Source organism: Aotus nancymaae, unplaced genomic scaffold (genome assembly GCF_030222135.1).
Source record: "Aotus nancymaae isolate 86718 unplaced genomic scaffold, 86718_ANA_hifiasm-v0.15.2.pri h1tg000002l, whole genome shotgun sequence".
Lineage (NCBI taxonomy): Eukaryota > Metazoa > Chordata > Mammalia > Primates > Aotidae > Aotus > Aotus nancymaae.
The window spans coordinates 32693719-32715778 of NW_026988413.1; the positions used below are offsets into that span (position 1 = coordinate 32693719).

At 36.9% G+C, this 22060-nt stretch overlaps 1 protein-coding gene across 4 annotated transcripts in view; it reads right to left on the minus strand.

Annotated features, from left to right (window-relative positions):
• Positions 1-20581, minus strand: part of SPAM1 (sperm adhesion molecule 1) — a 34849-nt gene extending 14268 nt beyond the window's left edge. For 2 of the 4 annotated variants that reach the window (XM_012473968.2, XM_012473969.2), the window contains exon 1: positions 18824-19032. The gene's annotated coding sequence lies outside the window, so the exon portion shown is untranslated. Of the gene's footprint in view, positions 1-18823; positions 19033-20288 lie in introns of those variants that run through there. The other 2 variants (XM_012473967.2, XM_012473970.2) reach the window with 2 other exon arrangements.
• Between the last annotated feature and the right edge of the window lie 1479 nt (positions 20582-22060).

Here is a 22060-nt window from a genome sequence, read left to right on the forward strand (position 1 = left end):
AATAACTCAGAACAAAGGCACCATTTACCACTTTTTGGGCTGTACTATTTTCTTTGCAGAGTTTCAAGAGTTATGGAAAGATTCTTCTTAGATCTAAAGGTCTGCTCTCCCGTATTTGCATTATCTGACCTCTTTGGCTTTGGAGGGTACCAAAGATTGCCTTGTGAGAGGATTTGACCTTGGCATGTGTAATTGTGGACAAAAGCTAACAAGTTAAAGCTGGATGAGGACAGTTACAGGAAGTGGTGTTCACAGTTTTTTTTCCCCCCGCTAGCAAGTTGTTGTTTAGAATCCTACTTCTAATTCAGAGGTGCATTTTGAAGAGTCTTCTTCATTGCCTTCCAACAAGGAAGATAAGTTTTTTTGCTTTCATTGCAATGAAGGCAGGTAACTTCTTTCTGGAGTTTGAGCTCGCTTCCGACAGAGAAGTCCAGTTTGAATTTTTTCCTGCTTCTAGGGTGGTAGAGAGCAGTCTTCAGCCTGAGGCCCACTCCTAGGTAAGTAACTGAATTGGGTTTTTGTCTTGGATAAAGGCACCCCTGGGTGACCCAGGCCAAGGGGGAGTATCTGGGGGTTAACCCTCCGTGACATGCAGCAGCCTTATAGGGAACTACCAACATAATTAGTTGAAAAAGTCTCATCTAGTAAGTGCATATAGAAGCTGACCGCTTCACACTATGAGCCCTCCCAGAGATACTAGACCTCTGGAGAGAGAAACTGCAATATTAAGAGGGCGGAAACGACTCTGTGGTGTCACACTGTGTAGTTCCGCCCACAACCAGCCACTTGAACTCCCCTATGCTAAACCTTAAGTCACACCTTAGTTCCTCCTTTTAAGAAAAAATATGGGGAAAAAATCATCTAAGAATGAGGAAAGACAAGAAGAATTATCCCTTCTTAGGCACCCTGTTTGGTTTTATGATGTCTCCACTTCTGAGTGGCTGTGTAAATGGAAGGGCATGCCAGGTTTTAGGATCTTTGTGTGTTTGAGTGTGTATGTATGTGTTTATGCGTATGTACACTTGTTTTGTTATATGTTTTTGGCCTCAAGTTACCAAATTTGGCTTAAAGTTAAGGAGTACTGATAAATGAAACAATAAGTTCAAATTCTTTTCAAGCTCACATGACTTAAGTAAAATCTTTCATAAGCTAGTTTTTAAATTATTAGTAAAATAATATTTAAAATGTCTTAAAAACTGTCAGTGTATGTTTTTGTTTGCATTTATTGATCAAGAGATTTCATACTTATTCCTTATCTCTTTCATAAGTTATCAAAATTTGGCATAAGGGTTATTAAACTATAAACTGAGCCCAAAATAGAATGACCTTTGCTTTTATAATTTTTGATAAATAACATGCTAATATTGGTTTAATGAAAACAGCTAAATCTTGAATTACTTAGTAAAATAGTCACATGTTTACTCTTAAGGTTCTTACTTAGGTAAACTGAAATTCACAGGTTGTAAAATGATGATAGGGAAATAACCTTAAATGATTACTATCGCAGTTTTCATAAATAATCTAGGTAAACTATTAAATAAAATAATTAGGTAAATGTAATGAGATAAATACTTGTACACAAATATCATAATTTGGAACCTAAAGTTATGTTAAATAATAGATATTTTATTAAATGGGTATTTCACAATTAAAAAATATGTATAGTAGGAAAACATTCTTTCCAAAAAAAAAAGTGTGTTCTTGTTAAAAGGTGAATAATTTTTGTCTCATTCAAAGCTTTTTTAAAGGCTATTTATAAAACAAGGTAAAAGTAACCTTGAAATAAGAGAGAGGTAAAGAAAGTTATAGAAATAAAGAGATATTTTGGGTAAGAAAGCTTAAAGAAAAATAGTTTTATATACAAAAGAATCTTGTATGGTAAATTTTTGTCTTAGAATAAAATGACTCCTTATTAAAGAAAGAGGGATTTTCAGGACAAATCATTTCCAAGCATGTCATGAATGGTCTGTGTAAGTCATAATTAAAGGGTTTATGAAAAGAAAAAAAAACTTTTATATGACCAAGTTGTCTTGATCATATAAAAGGGAAAGCTCTAGGGAAATTTAACTGTATTAAATTATAAATTTCCATAGAGATTGTGTTTTAATATTTTTTAAAACCCCACTTAAATGCTAAATAGTTGGTTACAATAATGAGATTTTCTTAAGGTATTGCTTTCCTCTTAATAAAATTATAAGACGTTATACATTTTTGTACACAAAGTTCAACTTTTATTGTATCTTGCTATTTTCAGATTTCTTTCCCCTTTTAAAAGGACTGAAATAATAACTCTGTCTTTCAATTCATTTTCAGCTACTGTAAGTTTTTTCTTTAGGTCATAATTGTTTTGGCCTGATGCTAAAAATGTTTTTTCTTGACGGTCTAAAGGAAATGTTTCTTCCAACATAATATTCCGTATTCTTGGCTTTAAATTGCTCCATGAATCTGAAAATTTTCACTTATGACTCAGGAAGCACCTTCTAGGTCTAATTAATTCAAGTACCCTTCTCATTAGTTCTGATTTGCAGGTTATCTAAATGAACTCCCCATAGGAAACAGCAGTCACATTGCAGAAGATATTTTCTTTTTCCTTTTGGTAACTGGGCCTAACAAACAGATTTTACATTTTATCAAAATAATTCGTATGTCATTATTATTAAGTTTTGGTTTGCTTAGAAAAAACTCTAAATTTTTATTTAATTAAGGTTATTACATCTGTGTAACTTTCTGCATGTGCTTTTAAAGTCCTTGTGCCATTGAGTTATAAGGCTTTGACTTCTGAATCTAAAAAGCACCCCAAGTCTTGCTAAATCTTAAACACTGACAGCAGTTAAAGCCTCATCTTCAAACCCAGTAGAATATGCCAATCAAAATAAACTGTGTTCATGAGACACAGGGCCAGAAATTAGAACTATTCAACTCAAGGCCCAGGGACTATAGCAGAAGACGTAAGCATGTGATAACATAAAGGCTGATTTTGAGAGATAATATAGGTCCAATTTCTCAATAAATTAATCATTGATGTAGAAGGCACACTGAAGCAAGACCAGCATATGGACTCCTGTGTCAGATTAACAACATTTTCTTGGAGCATTAACCCACTTCTTAATAAAAGGTTATAAACATTATTAAAAGGCTTATGGAAATTATATCTTATGGTCACAATAATTAAAGTTTTATAGGTAGGTTATAAGATTTGAGAGACAGATTTAATTGGCCTCATGCTGTCTTTATTAAGCCTTATTGTTTGGGAAATTAAGTCTCCTCGCTCAAAGATAAAGGTTTCTGCTTTTTTTTTAACCTTTGAGTTATCACTTTGGCTAAAAGAATGACTTATTTTACAATGACTGTGATCCTATTTTATGACATCAAGTGTTTTAAACTTTTTATATTTGACAAGCTTTCCAAAATCAAATTCTAACTTTGGTCCTCATAATTTTTTTTACATTAGTCCCCTAAAGTTTAAGAGATGTTTGGTTTATTGGATATAATAAAATCACACAGGAAGTATTGTCAAATATGAAACAGTGTTTAACTTTCTTTGGATTACATTTACATAAATGTGTTACTAGTGGATATTTCAGACTTGCCTGAAATTTTTATGATTCTAATATGTTTTAGCATATGTTATCAGTAACAATTAATGATTATTATATAATAATATGATTATCATGTAAAATTGTTGTATGCAGCAGAAGTAACCAAATTTACTTGTAAATTGTGTCTTTATGACTGCTCTAATGCTTTTGTCATCCAGTTTTATTTTTATCCTTTTGTCATCTAATTTTATTTTTTATCCTTTTCAAAAGGTGGCTTTATAACCAGCATAGGAATCAGACAGGTGCTCTTGAAGGCAGGTTTCTGATAACTTTGGAGACTGTGACACTAGAATAGAAGGAAAACTTCCAAGACTCTTATGGAGAGCTGAAATGTTCATGAATATCAAGCAAAACAGGAGTTAACTGCATAGACTAAACACGGAAGACTGAAATAAATCCTTTTATGACATTTTGCTTAAAATATTGTTGATCCTTTCTTTATCAGAGGTGAGAAAACTTTTCTTTTGAAATATTTATAGCTTTTAATAATTGAGTAAAGTATACTTCTATAAACAAAATTTGGAGCATATTTCTCTCTACCTGATTTCTCCAAAATTTGGAAACTAGTTGTAAGAATGCTTAACTTATAGCAACATAGTTATTTGTATAAGTGTAATAAGAATCTATTTTCTTTTATAACAACACATAATTGAAGACACTGGTTATTTTACCAAGGTTTTTTTTACTGAAATGGTATTCTTTCAGAGACAGACTCCTTTAAGGACTCAAAGTGGAATTCAAGAGGCAATAAAAGCCCTTTCCGAAAGCTGGTCTTATATCTTGTCAACACAGTCCCTCCACAAGTTCCTGATTTGTGGTAATTAAAGAATGTCACTTTCTGATAGCCACAGGAGCCCCAAGATTCCTTGGGACCTTGAGATGAGGAATTTATGCAATTAATACAGGAATTTGCAGGCACAGGCTGGGCTTAAGGCATTAAAGTCAAATATGAGATTCCTTACGGAATAAAGTTTTAGCAAAGCAATTAAAGAAAAGAAACAATTATTATTGCTGACTTTATGCATATACTATGGCCAAGTATAGTAAGACTAAAACTTATTTTGCAACTGAATTTGTCCTATGACTTTTCTTTAATGAAAATAGGACTGGAGAAATAGAAAATGTGTTTCAAAATACCTTAGAGACCTTTGATTTAAACTGTAGTTTAGAAAAAAATTATCTGAGGTAGTAAATAAATAAATAACTATAGTACACCTGTTGTTAGATTCTAGTCTTCCCAAACATTTTTCAGTTTTTATTATTTGGACTGAACTTCCAGTTTGGACTGAATTCTGAAACTTTTCCTGACTACCACTCTAAAATAATCTATTCATTTTTTCTTCTTCCTTTTCCCCCCATTTTTCCTGATTTGAAATCACTAAAAGTTAAGCTGTGCTTTCTTAAAGTCCTGCAAACTGAAACTAGACAACTTAAAATTACAGAAGAAAATAACAGTAACCTATTTATATACATAAACCACTTTCATACCCTTTCATACCAGCCCACTGATTCACAGACTTCACAGTAATATTGCCTATATCGATTTTCCAGTATCGTTCACTTTTTTGTTTGTTGTTGTTTTTCTGCTTCCTCCCCTATTATCTCTTTGTAGAATGTGATATTTCACAACCTGCTGAAAATGAGCTTTGCTAGTAATGTGGGATCTACCTGTCTAGGAATAAACTGTCCTAGCCACAATGGATAAGACAAAACCTGACACCAGTAACCCATTTCCTTCTAAAACGCTTCCTCTGAAAGGTTTTTTAAAGTAAAGGGGAAAATGTAAAAGAAAACTAAACCTTGAGACACCCAAATCACTAAGCCAAGGGAAAAGTTAACCTCGGAACTATGTCAGGCAAATCTTCTTCCCATTCTATTCATAAATAAGCTTGCTAAAATGATGAAAAGTTACTCATCTCCCTCACAACTGGCCCACTAGGAAATTCCTCATGAACAAAGGACAGACAGAATTCAAAGTCATCCCATTGAGGCTCATCTGAGACGTACATATCTCATCACTTCCTCTGCTCTTTTATTTATGTAAAAATGCAGATTCACTGAGCCAGACTAAATGGTATATTCAGTGGAAAACGGATCAAGGAATCAGAAGAATATAACCTTTTGTCTTTTATCTACTTATGATCTTGTAGCTCCACCTCAAGTTGTCCCTCCCTGCCAGACCAAACCAATGTACATCTTACACATACTGATTAATGTCTCATGTATCCTTAAAATGTACAAAAGCAAGCTGTACCCTGACCAACTTGGGAACATATTGTCAGGACCTCCTGAGTCTGTGTCACAAGTGTGTCCATAACTTTAGAAAAATAAACTTTCTAAACGTTTTGAGACCTGTCTTAGATATCTTTTGGTTTAGAGAATCCTGCTTCTTTTCCTTAAGATTAGGAAGAGAGAGGGGAAATGAGAAAAGCAAAAGCCAAATAAATAATGAAATTCTTGAAGAGCAGCTCCCAAAATAAAATTTTATTTAATCACTCTTTTGAAACATAGAGATATAATTTGCACACATTCAATTTGTGCAGTAAACTTGTCCTGTTGTACCATGATGTAATTTGGAATTAATATATCTAAGAGGCTGGAAAACCACAGTCTGATTAAGCATGAATTGGAAATACTGAATCTTTCAGAATTGATTCAATATTTGTAATGATATCTTATAAGAAATAATAGTACTTTCACATTTTAAAAGTGCATTGTAGGGTCAAGCACCACCATGGCTCATAGCTGTAATCCCAGAGATTTGGGATGCCATGGTGGGAGGATCACTTGAGGCCAGGAGTTTGAAGCCAGAGTGGGCAACATGGCAAGACCCCCATCTTTACAAAAAATTAGAAAATAAAGTGTTAGGTGGGCATGGTGGTGTGAACTTGTAGTACCAGCTACTGGGAAAGTTGTGGTTGGAGAATAATTCTAAGCCAGGAACTTAAAGATGCAGTGAGCTATAATTGCACCACCACACCCCAGCCTGGGTGACAGAGTAAGGCCCCATCTCTTAAAATTAAAAAAAAAAAACATGATAAGTCAATTACTAATGATGTTGTATTAAAAATAAGAAAATAATGCATCTTATTCTTGAATGATAATTCTTTTGGGGAAAAATGTGAATAACATTCTATGTCCAAAATATCTTTGTAGGTTTCAGAGCTTATTAAAGAATGTATGTAATACACCTTTAATTTTAGGATTAGTTTATTATTCAACTTTCAGAGGCACTCGATTGATACTCAATAGATGTGTGCTAAGTTAGTTAATTAGTAAATTAAATAAATGAACTTGATACACTTTAAATTTTACTATACTCAAAATTACAACCAATGGTCACACTTTAAAATGAAGATGTGCAAACAAAAACTAAATCTACCAATCAGAAGCCACAGAGCTGTCAAAAGAAAAAAAGAAAGAAAGAAAAAAGAAAATATAGAACTAAGTAGTAATTTCAGCCGTAAAAACAATTCAGAAAAAAGCAATTGCAATAAAGGAAACAAAACCTCAATATAATACTGGGCTCAATACCAAAAACAAGGAAAAGCAATAATTTGTAGCCAAAAGGCAGGGAGAGAGATTTGTATGACAGAAAATTACTAAGAGGGAAGATCTCAGGTAAGGCAGATTCTGGTGAAAACAACCTAGCAGTATTCTTACTGAAGGCTGGCCGTGGTGATCCGACATCTCCTGGGAGATGACAAAGGATGAAGAACCCCGAAGGGTAAGCTGAAATAGAAGATGGGGAGTTCTTGTTAAACTGACATGCAGGTTCTTGCTAGAACTGGACTTTGAAAGAAAAGACACCCAAGCCCAGAGTTCGATACTTAGACAAAAATAATGCAAAAATGATCCTGATTAGAGTTTATTCAAGGAGAAAATTTTTGTCTGTCTCTCTTCTTCTGCATGCTAAATTAGTTAATTAATTAATTAAATTTGATGTCTTTCGAGTTGAAGTAAACTCAAAATTATGGCTAATGATGAAACTTAAAGTAAAAATGTTCAAAGAAAAACCAAGCATATTATCCAGAAGCCACAGAACACACGCATTACTCAGAAGAGTAGTATGTCTTTCATAGGCAAGCATAAGACTGGCTCATCCAGATGTGACTGAAACCAAGTAATGGAATAAAGACTTGAGGAGCGTCTAAATGCAAGATGCTGATTAAAAACATAATAGCTTTGCTGGGGTTGCTGTCAAATGTCTCTTGTCAAACCTCAGCCTGAGATCAGTGATGCCTGACTTTCAGTCACCCCAACATCACACCATAAAGAAAACCCAGGACCAATCCTGGTTCTATGATTACAGTTGTTCAGCTGCCTAGCACTAAGGCAAAGGGCTCAGTACCAAGTTAGGCCAGAGTTTAAGAAGAATGGCAAACACCTTTATTACTACTGGTGCATTGCATAATCAAGTTCACAAAAGTATAATAACCATAATAAGGGCTATGGGTTTGCAATTAACTGTCTGTTAGAGATAACCAGTGTTTCTCTTATCTCAACTAGTCAGACAACTTTTGGGTTTTATTTCTATGATTTGCCAAAGTTATAGCTACTAAATCTTCTACATATGAGATTTTATTAAATATACAAATAGCCACAATAGTCAAACACAAACAGAAAACACCTTTGTCCAAAGGTGTTTAAAAATCTTGTCAGAGTGTTAAGTGGTTTATTATTTATCTTCCCAAAAAGCCATGTTCGGCAGTCTGCCTTAAGAATGCATGTTTTGTATAGCCAGATGGTGGTATGTGTCTGTAGTCCCAACTACTTGGAAAGCTGAGGCCAGAGAATCACTTGAGGCCAGGAGTTTGAGGCTGTACTGTGCCAATATTATGCCTGTGAACAGCCACTGTACTCTAGCCTGGGCAACACAGTGCAACCTCATCTCTTTAAGAAAATAAAAGAGCACATTTTCTAATAGCAAAACTATGACTAAAGTCTTAAGTAATAAAATATCTTCCCAGCACCAACTGCCACCATTTTTTCTTACTAAAGTGATATTGTACAAGATTAGAATATACTTGTGCCACAAAACAACACTAGAAACACTTATTAATGTCTTTCTTTAAATGACTTTTTTTCTGTCTTCTCACTTTCATTTTTAACCTTTTACTTTCTATCTTTACTGTCTTCCATTTGCCCATGAGAGGTGGAAGCTGATGAAACACATGTCTAAAAAGATTAAAGAAATCAGATCCAGAAAATAATTCAAGCTTTATTTCCATTTCTAGTTCTATTATACAACGACTGGAAGATCCAAACTATTCAATCTTTAAGTATTACTTACCTATTTAAAAATATATCAGTAATTCCTAAATCTATCTAAATTCCAGGAATGCAGGGATAATGAGTAAAATGATGCCTATGAAATGTTTTTTCAAGAAGCTATGTAAGGCCGGGCATAGTGGCTCACGCCTGTAATCTCAGCACTTTGGGAAGCCAAGGCGGGCGAATCACCTGAGGTCAGGAGTTTAAGACCAGCCTGGCCAACATGGTGAAACCCCGTCTTAAAAAAAAAAAAAAGAAGCAGCAGCTATGTAAACCTAAGGTGTAGTGTTATTTCCCCTGGACTACCAATATTATTAAATCTTGCTTATTATGGCTCATTTACATTTATTCCAAACTATGAGAAAGATAACTGTAATAGATGTGGAGAGGATTCTTTATGACATTTTGGGAGCCATAAAAACCAATGTATGTAATTAGACTAGGGGTATTGCTAATTTAGAGATTGTAAATCCCTAGCCTAAGAATATTAAAGAAATATTTGCCATAGATACTGATTTATACAATACAGAGATGTTTGGGGATAATAGCAATAATCTAACTCTTCTGTAAAGAATGTGGTTAATGAGAAATGTGAGATGGGAGGAGGAAGAGTCATACATAGCAAAATTAATTTCAAATTGTAGAAACTCAGCACAAGTTGTATTTATAATTTAATTGTCCCTTTATCTTCACCAATAAATTGAGACACTGCTGTTATTTTGCCTCCACAGAGATCACATGCTTCTCATTAAAAGGGAAATTTGGAGAGCTAAAACAACCCTTCTGCAGCAGAATTCAGTCAGCCCCTCCGCTCTGAGACCATCTCTAGCTAAAATCTATTTAGAAACAGCATTACAGAGTGAAACCACCCCCATAAACTTTATAAAATTTATCAGGGAAGAAGGGAGGGGGATAACTAAGATAAACTAAGCCTGCAGCACACTCAGCATTAAACATTAGATTAGCTTGTCTCTGACCCACTGCCTTACAGTGTTTGCCTGTTGCTCCAGAATCACGTAGACTCTGTTACAAGATTGTAGTCCCCCCAACTGCTCTACGTGACAACTTGAACATTACTAAATGTAAGTTTTCCCTTTGAGATGTTTTTTAAGTCCTGCATACCAGGGAAACTACTGATGCCAGCTGGTCTGAAAGACTGCATAAGGAGCTAACTCATCTCCTTTTACCAAAGAATACAATTGCCACATCCCAATGACTTCATCCTTCTTACCCCGACCAATCACCAATCAATAACCCCAATCTTCCAGCCCATTGTCCCCCACAATCCCCTAAAAACTTCATCCAGAAATCCTTGAAGAAATGGATTTGAGAGTCTCCTCTCATCTCCTCACCTGGCTGTCCTGCAATCAATGAACTCTTTCTCTGCTGCAAACACTGCTGTCTCAGTATATTTCACTGTTGTTGTGCAGAAGGCATATGAACCTGTTGGTCCTATAACAAAGGCACAACTAAATTTCACTTAAGTAGTCCAATTTATTTTTAGCACAATAGAGGGTAATTGAGAGCATGATGATACAAGAAAGTGATATTAAGTAAGCCTATACCTACCATTTTTTTCCAGATTGAAGTTCACAACCTATTAGTGAGTCATAAAGTAAATTTAATTGGTTGTCATAAGCCTTTAAAAAAACATAAAAAAGACTATAATCATGTAGAATAGAATAGGATAAAATAGGTTAGGATAGAATAAGAAGTGCCAGAGTATCTTTGCATGAATAAGGGTGAGTATTATTTTGTGAACCTTTTCTACCAATCCTATATTTGTATGTGTATGTCTACTGAGTAGCAGTATAAAGTTTTTACTGTGGAATGGATTAAATCACTTGAATACACAAAAGCTTGGAAGCTGACACACCTGGGTTTTAAATTCTAAGGGCAGTCACTTTCTAATTAACTAGCCTTACCAAGTTACTTAATCTCTTTAATCTCTTCAGCAACAAGAGGAGAATTCTTATCTATCTGAAGATTCCTTATGTAAGTAATGTCTGTAAATATTTAAACTACTGGATTAAGTAATTTCATTTTCTAGATTAGGATCAACAGGCCTAGAATCTGGTTTCTCAATTTAGTGCAATGTGATCTTGACCAAACAATTTAACTTCACTGTACTTTTGTTTGTATTTTTAACTGTAAAATATGGGCAATAAACCAACTATCTCATAGGTCCCTTGTGAAATTTTGATGAAATGATTTATATAAAACACTTAGCACAATGCTTATGAAAGGATTCAGAACACACTACCCTAAAATATGCCACTTTGGCATATTGAGTTGAGAGTGGTTGCAGATGCAAGAAAGACACTCTGCTTTCTTCCTTTCTACCAAAACGAAGACATCAAATTTCCCATGAACAGGAACCCTCCCTGTATCAAGAAGAAGAGAACATCCTCTTTTCAAATATTTAATTGAGAAATAATCATTGTACCTATTTATAGGGTACAGTGTGATATTTCAATACACATATACAATGCATAATAACCAAATCAGGACAATTAGCATGTCTGTCATCTAATTCATCATTTATATTATGAACAATCAAAATCTTCTATTTGAAAGCATACAATAAATTATTGTTAACTATAGTCACAATAAATTGTCAACTATATGCTATAAAATACTAAAACTTATTCCTCCTGTCATGCTATAATTTTGTGTCCATTTACCAGCCTCTGCATATTCCCCCTCCCCCTCCTTTTCCCAGCTTCTAGTAATCACCATTCTACTTTAGTGGAAAAGATCTCTGGAAAAGATCGACTTTTCCAGCTTCCACATATAAGTAAGAACATGCAGTATTTATCTTGCTGTGCTTAGCTTATTTCACTTAATGTCCTTCAGGCTCATCCATGTTGCAGCAAATGATAGGATTTTATTCTTTTTATGGCTTAATTGCATTCCATTTGGTTTATATACCATATTTTCTTTATTCATTCACTGATGGATGCTTAGGTTGATTCCATATCTTAGCTGTTGTGAATAGTGCCACAATAAACATGAGAGTGCAGACATCTCTTTAACACATTTATTTCCCTTTCTCTGGATATATAGCCAGTAGTGGGACTTCCAGATATTATAGTTCCATTTTTTAGTTTTTTGAGGCAACTCCATACTGTTTTCCATAATGGCTATACTAATTTACATTCCCACCAACAAGGTGTGAGTTCTCTTTTCTCCATATCCTCACCAGCATTTATTTTGTGTCTTTTTGATTATGGCCATTCTAACTGGAGTGAGATAATATGTAATCGTGATTTTGATTTGCATTTTCCTGATGATTAGTAATTTTGAGCATTTTTTATAATGCATTTGTAGGTAATTCTGTCATTGTGGGAACATCATAGAGTATACTTACACAAACCTAGATGTTATAGCCTATTACACACCTAAACCTATTGTTCCTAGAGTATAAATCTGTACAACATGTTACTGTACTGAATACAGTAGGGAACTGTAACACAATGGCAATTATTCATGTATCTAAATATAGTTAAACATAGAAAAAAGTTGCACTGTAACAGTACAACTATAACGTCATTAGATGATAGGAATTTTGCAGATCCACTATAATCTAATGATATCGCCATGGTATATATATATATATATATGGTCTATCATTGACCAAAACATTATTACGCGGTGCAGAGTATGACTACTTCTTGGCCATTTGTATGTCTTCTTTTGAGAAATGTATATTCAAATTATTTGCCCACTTTTAAATCAAATGACATATTTATTTATTACTTGCTGATGAGTTGTTTGAGTTCCTTAAATATTCCAGATGTTAATCCCTTGTTGGAGGAATAGTTTGAAATACTTTCTCACAAGAAGAAAACATTCTTATGAAGATTGGGAGTCAGTGCTAAAATGGAACTGTACAAACAATCCTATTAAAATAATTCTTTTCTTTCATTAGCTCCTCAATATATTTCCTAGTCATTTTCTACAAATTACTACTCCTAGAAGGTTAAACCCCTTTTCCTGTCACTTCTCCACAATTTATCATTCTTTATTTTAAAAGTATACAAGCTTTTTATCCTAATTGCTTCTTCGGATTTTCATTTTTTTCTATGATGGCTTCAGTGTGTATGTAAAAATAATAAATAAAAATTGTTTGCTATCCTCAACTAACACAGGAACAGAAAACCAAGCACAGCATGTTCTCACTCATAAGTGAGAGTTGAACAATGAGAACACATGAACACAGAGAAGGGAAGAACACACACACTGGTGCCTGTCAGGGGTTGGGGACAAGGGGAGGGAGAGCATTAGGACAAATACCTAATGCATGTGGGGCTTAAAACTTAGATAACAGGTTGATAGGTGCAGCAAACCACCACGGCACATGTATACCTATGTAACAAACCTACACATTCTGCACATGTATCCTGAAACTTAAAGTAAAAAAAAAAAAGATAAAATAAATAATATTTTTTAAATTGTTTGCTATTCTCCTGTTAATCTGTGTTTTTGTCAGTTCAATTCATGGGCCTCAGCCACAGAACTTCAGGAAGTAGAGGAAGGTTACTTTTCTTTCCCTACAGTTCTGGCAATGAGAATGGGATATCATTGGCTGGGACACCCTGCACACTCCAGAGGTTACAGTTGAGATCTTGGGAGCACCCAGCAAAGTTAGCAAAAGGTAAACATTTTTACCACATCAACCTCCCAATCTCTGCCTATAGAGTCTGTTCAAATGAAAGTAGCAAGAGACTGTCTTCATCTTTCCCTTTTCAAATTCAGATTAGCAGGAAAAACCATTTGTGTGAACTAGTTCTTTCGGTATAGCTACTCATCATTTTTGTGTGTGTGACCAAAGTTTAATTTATTTAAGCTATATTTTGCCACAAGCAAAGAGAGGGTAAATCAGTTTATTGATCATCATTTTATACAAGTAAAGAAGGCGAGTTTAACATCCTGTACGCTTTTTCTGGTCCATGTGCAGATTAATGGTCCAAACCAGTTCTGTGGTTCCCAGCAGATTTGTAGTGGTTCAGGTTCTCTTTATTCATCTTCATAGGCAGTTAGAAACAGATTCACATGAAGGTTATGAAACAGAGTATGGGTACCGTCTCCCCAAGGAAAAGTCTTGAATCTAATGCAGATATGGAAGTATGGAATGAATTCAGGTCTCCTGTGCTCTCTGTGATGCAACATCAAGAAGACAATTATCATGCTCACTCCCACCTGAGGGAGGGAAGTAGGTGAGGGTCTTCCACATGCTAGCTGAACCCTCCTAGCCATAGACACCATTTGACATAACTGCCCCAACTTTGGATTGGACTGACCCGATAGCCAAGGAAGCCAGAATGCAGCTGCCACTGCCACTTTCAACCTGGACTGCTTGTGATTTTTCATATGAAGTATTCTTTGTTTTAATTCATCCTTTCCCTCCCAGAGATGGTCATTGATTTCCTATGTCTCTCTCTTTTGTGTCGTTTTTCATATGAAAGGGAATATTAGGGTGGCACACAGGCATATGTCTTATAAGCATGTTGTTAAAATGGCTTTATAGACTGGTGGGTTTACTGTCCTCATTGGGCTGGTGTTTGGATAAACTTTGCATGGATCATCAATTTTTAAAAAACTAGATGAGATTCTCCTTTCATCTCTTTTTATGTTCTGAGATCTTGGCTTATAACCAGTGATGATATGCTCTTTGATTTCTGCCAGCTGAGGGGTACAGGTTATCAGGTATGCAACAAGTGGCTACCATAAGGCTAGGAACCCTAGACATTGGAGGGTATGCTGAGAAATTAGCTGGAAAAAAGCAGATTAATTGGAAAAAAAAAGGCGTGCAAATCTATTTAATGTGTTTATACAGAAGCCTTCAAAATGAAGTCCCAAAGATAGAGGAGAAATTGTCTATTTTTATGCTTCAGTTCAGCAAAGTATGAACAGCCATATAGAAATATGACTGGACAAAAAGGGGGGATCTAATGCTAATAGACTGAGGGAAAGAAACCCAGGCAGGGCTACCTGTCTAGATTCTTTTTGGCCTCTCTGAACGTATATTCCTCCCTTCTAGATATGGGACAGGAGCCTCTCTGGAATGGAGGGCTTACAACTTACAGTCAAACAAGGTTTGTCACTTAAAATCTTTATGGACAGTTTCTATACAGAAAGGCAGAGGGAAAGTTAGAGTAATGCTTTTAGGTTTCATAGCTGACTTTGGGGAAAAGGGGTTATGGTATCTATGACCTACCCAAGGGAAGAGAAATTCTAGTTTTTGTGGTTAGCCTTGGAGGCAAATGGGACTGAGAGACAGGAGAGCAGAAGATGGTCAGGTAAAAGCTTTTGCTTCTGAGGCCTTCATTGTGGGGTATTACTTTCTGAGCCCCAACAACATGAAGTGTGTAAGCAGCATTTTCATTGTCCAACCATGCCAGCTTTCAGTGGAATTTGTTTCGATGAGGGGTCAGTATGGCGGATCCACTTGAGACTAATGACTCAAGAACATCCTGGCAATGACTCTGTGTTCTAAGAATCCAGGAGCGGCCAACCCGGAATTTCACTCCTTAGCTACAAAGGACATCTGACCCCTGACACATAGGGGATCAAGGCTTTTTGTTTTGGATTAGATGGAGCTTGCTAGGTGGCAGGTGCCAAGTAAAAATGTTATATAATCTGCATGCTTTTTACAAATGGGAGCAGTTCTCCTGTCCAGCCTGCCACCACCAGAACATCCTTGTATGTAAGTTTCCCCAATAAACCCTATGCCTCATTTGCTCTCAAGGTACCAATCTATAAGGAATCTTTGTTGTCTCTACCTTTGCTGCTTTGCCAGTGCTGGGAAGTCCCATCCAGTATCACCTGTCAAATATCACAGATTAGAGAGTCTGTAACTGGATGCATCTCACTTGCGTAGGACACCAGAGACACTAATTTTCACAAACATTATTCTTACTGCCTGTGACGAGGAGGGTCTTTGCTTTCTTAGGCTATTTTTGGAAGTGGCCTTTTGGATCATGGGAGCTGCATCTTCCCTTTTGGATTCATGATCAAAACTTATTCTAAGCCTGGAGAGTTACCTCCACATTTTTTCAGGAAAAGATGTATTGGGTTGAGTTGCTGTTAGAATGAATATACGCTTGGAGGTCCTACTTGCAATGCCAGATGATAAATTAATAGATTTAGAAAAACTTTTATACTTGAAAAGATTTTTAGAGAACTCTCATCCTAAACAAATTTATTTTGGTAGCTACGGGAAGATGAAATTGAAAGTCGGACAAAAAAGAGCATTTTGGCTAGGCTTAGGGATTCCCTTAAGATTAAAGAACAGAAATCAAACTTAGAACAAAAGTTAAAAATCCGCATCTACTGTACAGGTCCCTTTCACCCCCAATTGTGCTCCTCTTTACTTTCAACTCCCTGTCACTGACCTTCCAGAAGATATTTTGGATCTCCAGACCCTGAGTTAAGTTTCTCTCCCTCAAATCCAGCCCAGCCTCCCAAACAAATTTCTTTAATTCCTGAAGCTCTTCTGACTTCTAAACAAAAAAAATCCCTGAACACCCAGCTTCCTTCTCTTTCCCTCCAAGAATAGTAGAAAGCACTCTGGCCTAGTCTCCAGACCAAGGAATATAAGTTACTTATGTAAATACTGATAATCAGAAAATAACTTTGTCAGAGGCCCCAGAGACATAAAGCAGGACTCATTTCATTGTCCCTTATAATTCCATCTACTTTGTGGATCGATATAATGAGACCCCATCAGCTCCAAGTCTTCCCATGAAATTCCTTTTGTGGTGTATCCTTAACCCCTACAGCAAAGAATTCACATTCTCTGGACAGCAGCAGATCTTTTAAAATAAAAAGGCCTTTTATACCACATCCCACTCCAACACACACCTTTCAGAAGATCCTATCAAACTGAGAGAAGTTAGAAAAGTTAGTGACAATATACAACTCCCCTTATAGGGACCTTGGCTGGCTCTTCCTACTCAAGATGATACGGTAGTTACCAGACAAGCCTGAAACCCCTAGGGACAAATACCTCCCTGCCCCCAACCCCCGCAACAAACACAAGAAAAGAAAATAGGTAGCCAGAACTTCTCCCAGGTCCTCCTGCAAATGACCAGGAAATGACTCAGCTGGCAGCTGATATTTACAGCCTCATAAAAGTGAGAGTAGAGACCTTTCCCACCAAGGTGAATTGGTCTAAGGTTGAAAAGTGCACTCAGAAAGAAAGGGATGCCAAGGTTTTTGTGGAATGCTGTATACAGACTTTCCAAAGGCATGCTGCATTTAACCTCCAAGCCCCAGGACATAAAAATCTTATTATTTCCACCTTAACTGGAAATCCTCTGTCTGGAATAAGGAAGCAAATCCAAAATAGCTCTGGGCAGGACAGTCTCTTCAAAATTATTATTGAAGCTTCTACCCAATTATTTGAAAAAACTGTTACCTGCTTAGGACATGATATCTCAGGGCACTAAAAACAGCACAAAATGCCCATCAGTTTTGCCTGTCCCTCTCCTAGAAACAAAAAAACAACTGCATATATTCCTAGGGACAGCTAGCTGTCATCACAATAAATTCCTCCTTTTGCTGCCCGTGCTTAACCTCTATATGCCCTCCTCCCGATCTTCAGAGTTCATTTCCTGGCTCTTGGAGGCATTGAACTCCTTCCTGCAAAGCCTTAAAATGATCACTTCTCACATAGTCAGTTCTTTGCTTGCCCAATTTTGACAAACTTTTCACCTATATTGACATCAAAAGAACAGGATTGTTTTGGGTATTCAAAACAACCTCCTGCCTCTTGGATATGAGGACTAAGCTCTGACTTTTTTATCTTACCCAAATTCCTACTTAAGGGGTCTAGGGAGTCATGCCCTACAAACCGTAAATTCTCATCAGTTGGGTTTTACTGAACCCTCTATATTGTGGCTTACTTTTCAATCTGACTCTGGCATAACATTATGAGACAAGGAAAGAAAAATTTAATCCCAAAATGTATTTCCTTGCCATACCTTAAAATTGCCCTACAAACTGTCTTGTGGGAAGATACCCACATTCTACAGAGAATCCCCTTCCCTTTTTGTTTTCTTTCCTTCCTTCCAAGATCCAGGAGATAATCAACTAAGAGCCAGGCACCTTTTTAAGTCCTGTAAAAAATAATTTACAACCTGCCCTCTCTAAAGTCTGCTATCTTAGAGCTTCCTCTGCACAATAAAACTTGGTCTCCGTAACCCTTTATCCTTAACCTGAACATTCCTTTCTAGCAATCTCAGGTCTTCAGACCCCAACCAATTGTCAACCAAAAAACGTTTAAATTTACCTATAGCCTGGAAGCCCTCACTGAGTTGTCCCGCCTTTCTAAACCAAACCAGTGTATTTCTTAAACGTATTTGATTAATGTGTCATGCCTTCCTAAAATACATAAAACCAAGCTGAACCCCAATCACCTTGAACACATGTTCTCAGGATCTCCTGAGGACTGTGTCACAGGCCATGATCACTCATATCTGGCTCAGAATAAGTCTCTTCAAATATTTTACAAAGTTTGACTCTTTTTGTTAATAGATATGTCCTATACTATATTTCTTGTAAACCAAAAATTATCAGAGACAGGTCTCAATCAATTTAAAAGTTTATCTTGCCGAAGTTAAGGATATGCCCAGAAGAAATAAACATGGAATCACAGAAACAGACTGTGGTCTGTGCCTTTTTTCAAAAATGAATATGAGAGCTTCAGTATTTAAAGGGGAAAAGCAGGCTGACACGGAAAGAGGGAGGGTATGATAATCCACATGTTGCAAAGGAAAAGAAGTAGATAGGGAAAAAGTCGATATGTATTCATCCAGCACTCAGTAAATCCGCACTTTACATAAGATTAGGTGAACACGGAGTAACTACCTGTGGAGATATTTATCGTTTTATCTTTAGCTATCTGCTTAGGAACAAACGAAAAGGCAGTTTCTTTCGTGACTCACATTTCAGCTTAATTTTTTTTTTCCTTTTAGCATGGTGAATTGGGGTCCTGAGTTTTTATTTTCCTTTCACATTCTCAAGTCAATTGGACCCTACGGCATCAGGCATGTCCCCATTCCTGCGCGAAGCAGCCATAGCTGGTGCATTAATTGGCCAATTCAGTACTCTTACGTTAGGTTCCCCCTTACCTCCGTGTTTCCCATTCTCACATTCTGTGTTCGTTCTCTTATGACTTAATAAGACATAGCACCTCACAGTACCTCTCTACATAGCAGCAGACCACCTATACAACACAGGCCCTATTAACCAGTCCCTCCATCATCTTACATCATTGTAACGCCTTTTTTTTTTAATGAGAGAGAGTCTCACTCCGTCACCCAGGCTGGAGTGCAGTGGCGCTATCACAGCTCACTGCAGCCTTGACCTCCTTGGGCTCAACTAGTCCTCCCATCTCAGCCTACTGAGTAGCTAGGACTACATGCACATGCCATCACACCTGGCTAGTTTTCTTGGTTTTTGTAGAAACTGGGTTTCACCATGTTGCCCAGGCTGGTCTCAAACTTCTGAGCTCAACTGATCTCTCCACCTTGGCGTCCCAAAGGGCTGAGATTAGAGATGTGAGCCACCATAACCACTCCATTGTATCGATTTAAATCCAGCCACACTAATACCCCTCCCTAATGATGGAAAGTCTACATGATTGCTTTGCAACTACAGCATTTGTCTCAAAGCCACAAGAGGATCTCTTAGATACCCACAGCCATTTTCTTCATGGCTCTTGTAAATAAAATTTCCGGGGAACATAATGGGTGGTTATACCATAGTTTCACCACATGAAACACTTGAGCCATACTTTTTGCCCACTGTAAAATCAGTCCATGCTGCTAAACTCATAGCTCTCACTAGAGCTTGTACACTGGTAAAAGGGAAAACTGCCACTATTGCATGACTCTAGAAGTGCTTTTGGAATCTGTCGTAATCCATCAAATTAACGGATGGATTATGCAATGGGCCAAACAAACTTCCTTTAGTCCATTTTCTTTTGACGTTTGGTTTGTACTTATCTCCCATCAGATAAGGCATCTGTGCCTTTAGGTATAGTTAAGTAAATAACCCTGACATTCTCAAAATTTCTGATCAAAGTATTTACCAAAGTACTACTTGTAAATGTAAGCATTTTTTTGGAGGTAGCTAACATAATTTTCGGAATTCTCCAAGGCCCACACTGCCTTTTATAACACTTAAAATGGATTTTAGAGAGCTACTTCCAGCTTTAGGCTATTCCTCTGTTTCGTTATTGTCTGCGTGCTTAGCAGATAGGCTGGATGCCTTCTCACTAGACATGCTAACACCAGGATGGTGGTAAAGAGATTAACAACTGGAGGTTATTCCTCATTTTGGCATTTCTTTATAGATTGAATCAGACAAAGGAATTCATTTTTTAGTGGAAATAAACCACTCACTCACAAAATATCTGGAGTATTCACTAAAATTTCTTACTTCATATCATCCTCAATCATCAGGGCAAGTGGAACATAAAAATCTAGAAATAGAAAGAACTTGTAGGGAAAAAAATCCATCAAGCCATCTCTTTCAACCAGGAGATCAGGTACACATTAAGATTTTTAGAAAAATCGTGTACTCTTACCTTGCTAGGAATGACCTTCTGAAGTACCGCTAACCACCTACACTGCTATCACACTTGCTGAATTCATGTGAGCTACATCAAGGTAGACCCAGTCATCACTCTCAGGACAACTGGAAGACCATCCCTACAGGTGACCTCATAGTAAGGCTTTCAGAGTCAAGGCTCTAGAAGCAAGATGACACCACAAAGCAAACAGCTTTCCTCAAGATCACAGATCAAAAAACTTTGCTTTCATCTATTTTCCCCCTTTAAGTTTCTCTCCTCCCTGGTGTGTAGAGGGGAATAGAAAGATAATCTTTTAAACAAAACTTCCCATTTATTGAGAAGCTGACTGGAGATTACTTGTCTCAATCTATCCTATTCTTTCCCTGATCCTCCACTATGAGTTGTCTTTCAAGTGCTGCCTCTTTCATATTAATGTCGCTATTTTCTTAACAGGTTACACACAAACCTGACACCACCCTTACACCAGTTTCTCAAACCTTGGTCATGTCAACTAACCAATATATTTATTGCTTATGTCAGTATCTGGATAGCATGAACAAACCTGAATTAGTTTTTATTCTTGTCCATGGGGTACCAAGTGGACCAACTATGGAAGATAAATGAATGAAAGAGTATGGTATCCATGGCCAGAAAAACAATGTCACTCTACTTGTTTTTCTGGTGAGTTCAAAACTTTTCCAATTAAAAACAGACCTGGTATTGAACTCTTCCTAAGTAAAAAGCCAAGATAATATTGCAGTCAAACCCTGCAGTTTGACTCCATACACCATGGCCACAAACTCTTCATGGAGGTCATAATGAGGCAGCAGAATAGGGTGGAGAGACAGGGAGCCTGAGGACAAACTGTGGCTGATTTCTTGCAATTGGACCAAAAGGAAAACCCCACCTCTCCACGCCCAAGTGAAAAGGGGCCAGAGGCCCTGCCCTCTACAAAACCCCCCTTCCCTACCTCACAAATGAAAAATGCCACTGATTGTTTGTGAGCCAAGCCTTCACTTCAGCCTCTGATTGGTCGCAGGCCAGCCTCTACTTCAGCTTCTGATTGGTCACAGGGCCGAGCTTCCACTTCAGCCTCTGACTGGTCACAGACCAGCCTCCACTTCAGTCTCTGCTTGGTCTCAGGTCAATCCTTCATTTGTATAGGGTGCAACCAGTTGGAGGTCTCTAAAGGGTACCTATGGGGTGTTACCAAACTATTTTAGTTTAATTTAAAACCTTAAAGATCATTGCAATCAGGCTCTTGAGCCACCTGCTCAAGCTTGCTCCTACTCTGTGCAGGCTATGTTCACTTCAGTAAATCTGTGCTGTTGCTTTTTTCTTTTGTTGCTTTGATTGTGCATTTTGCTCAATTCCTTGTTTAATACACCAAGAACCTGGACAACTCCCAGTCAAGATTTTCCATCCAGTAACAATAAGTGATTCTAGAACTACCTTTATGTCACAAAATTTTGCCAAATCACCAAATGTTTTGGCTGGTTCATAGGCCACTCTCGCACAACTTGGGTGGGGTAGCTTAGCTGCTCTCCTGATTAGGCTACTTAACACCAGGAATTTTACATAAATAGATCAAAAATCTGGATTAACT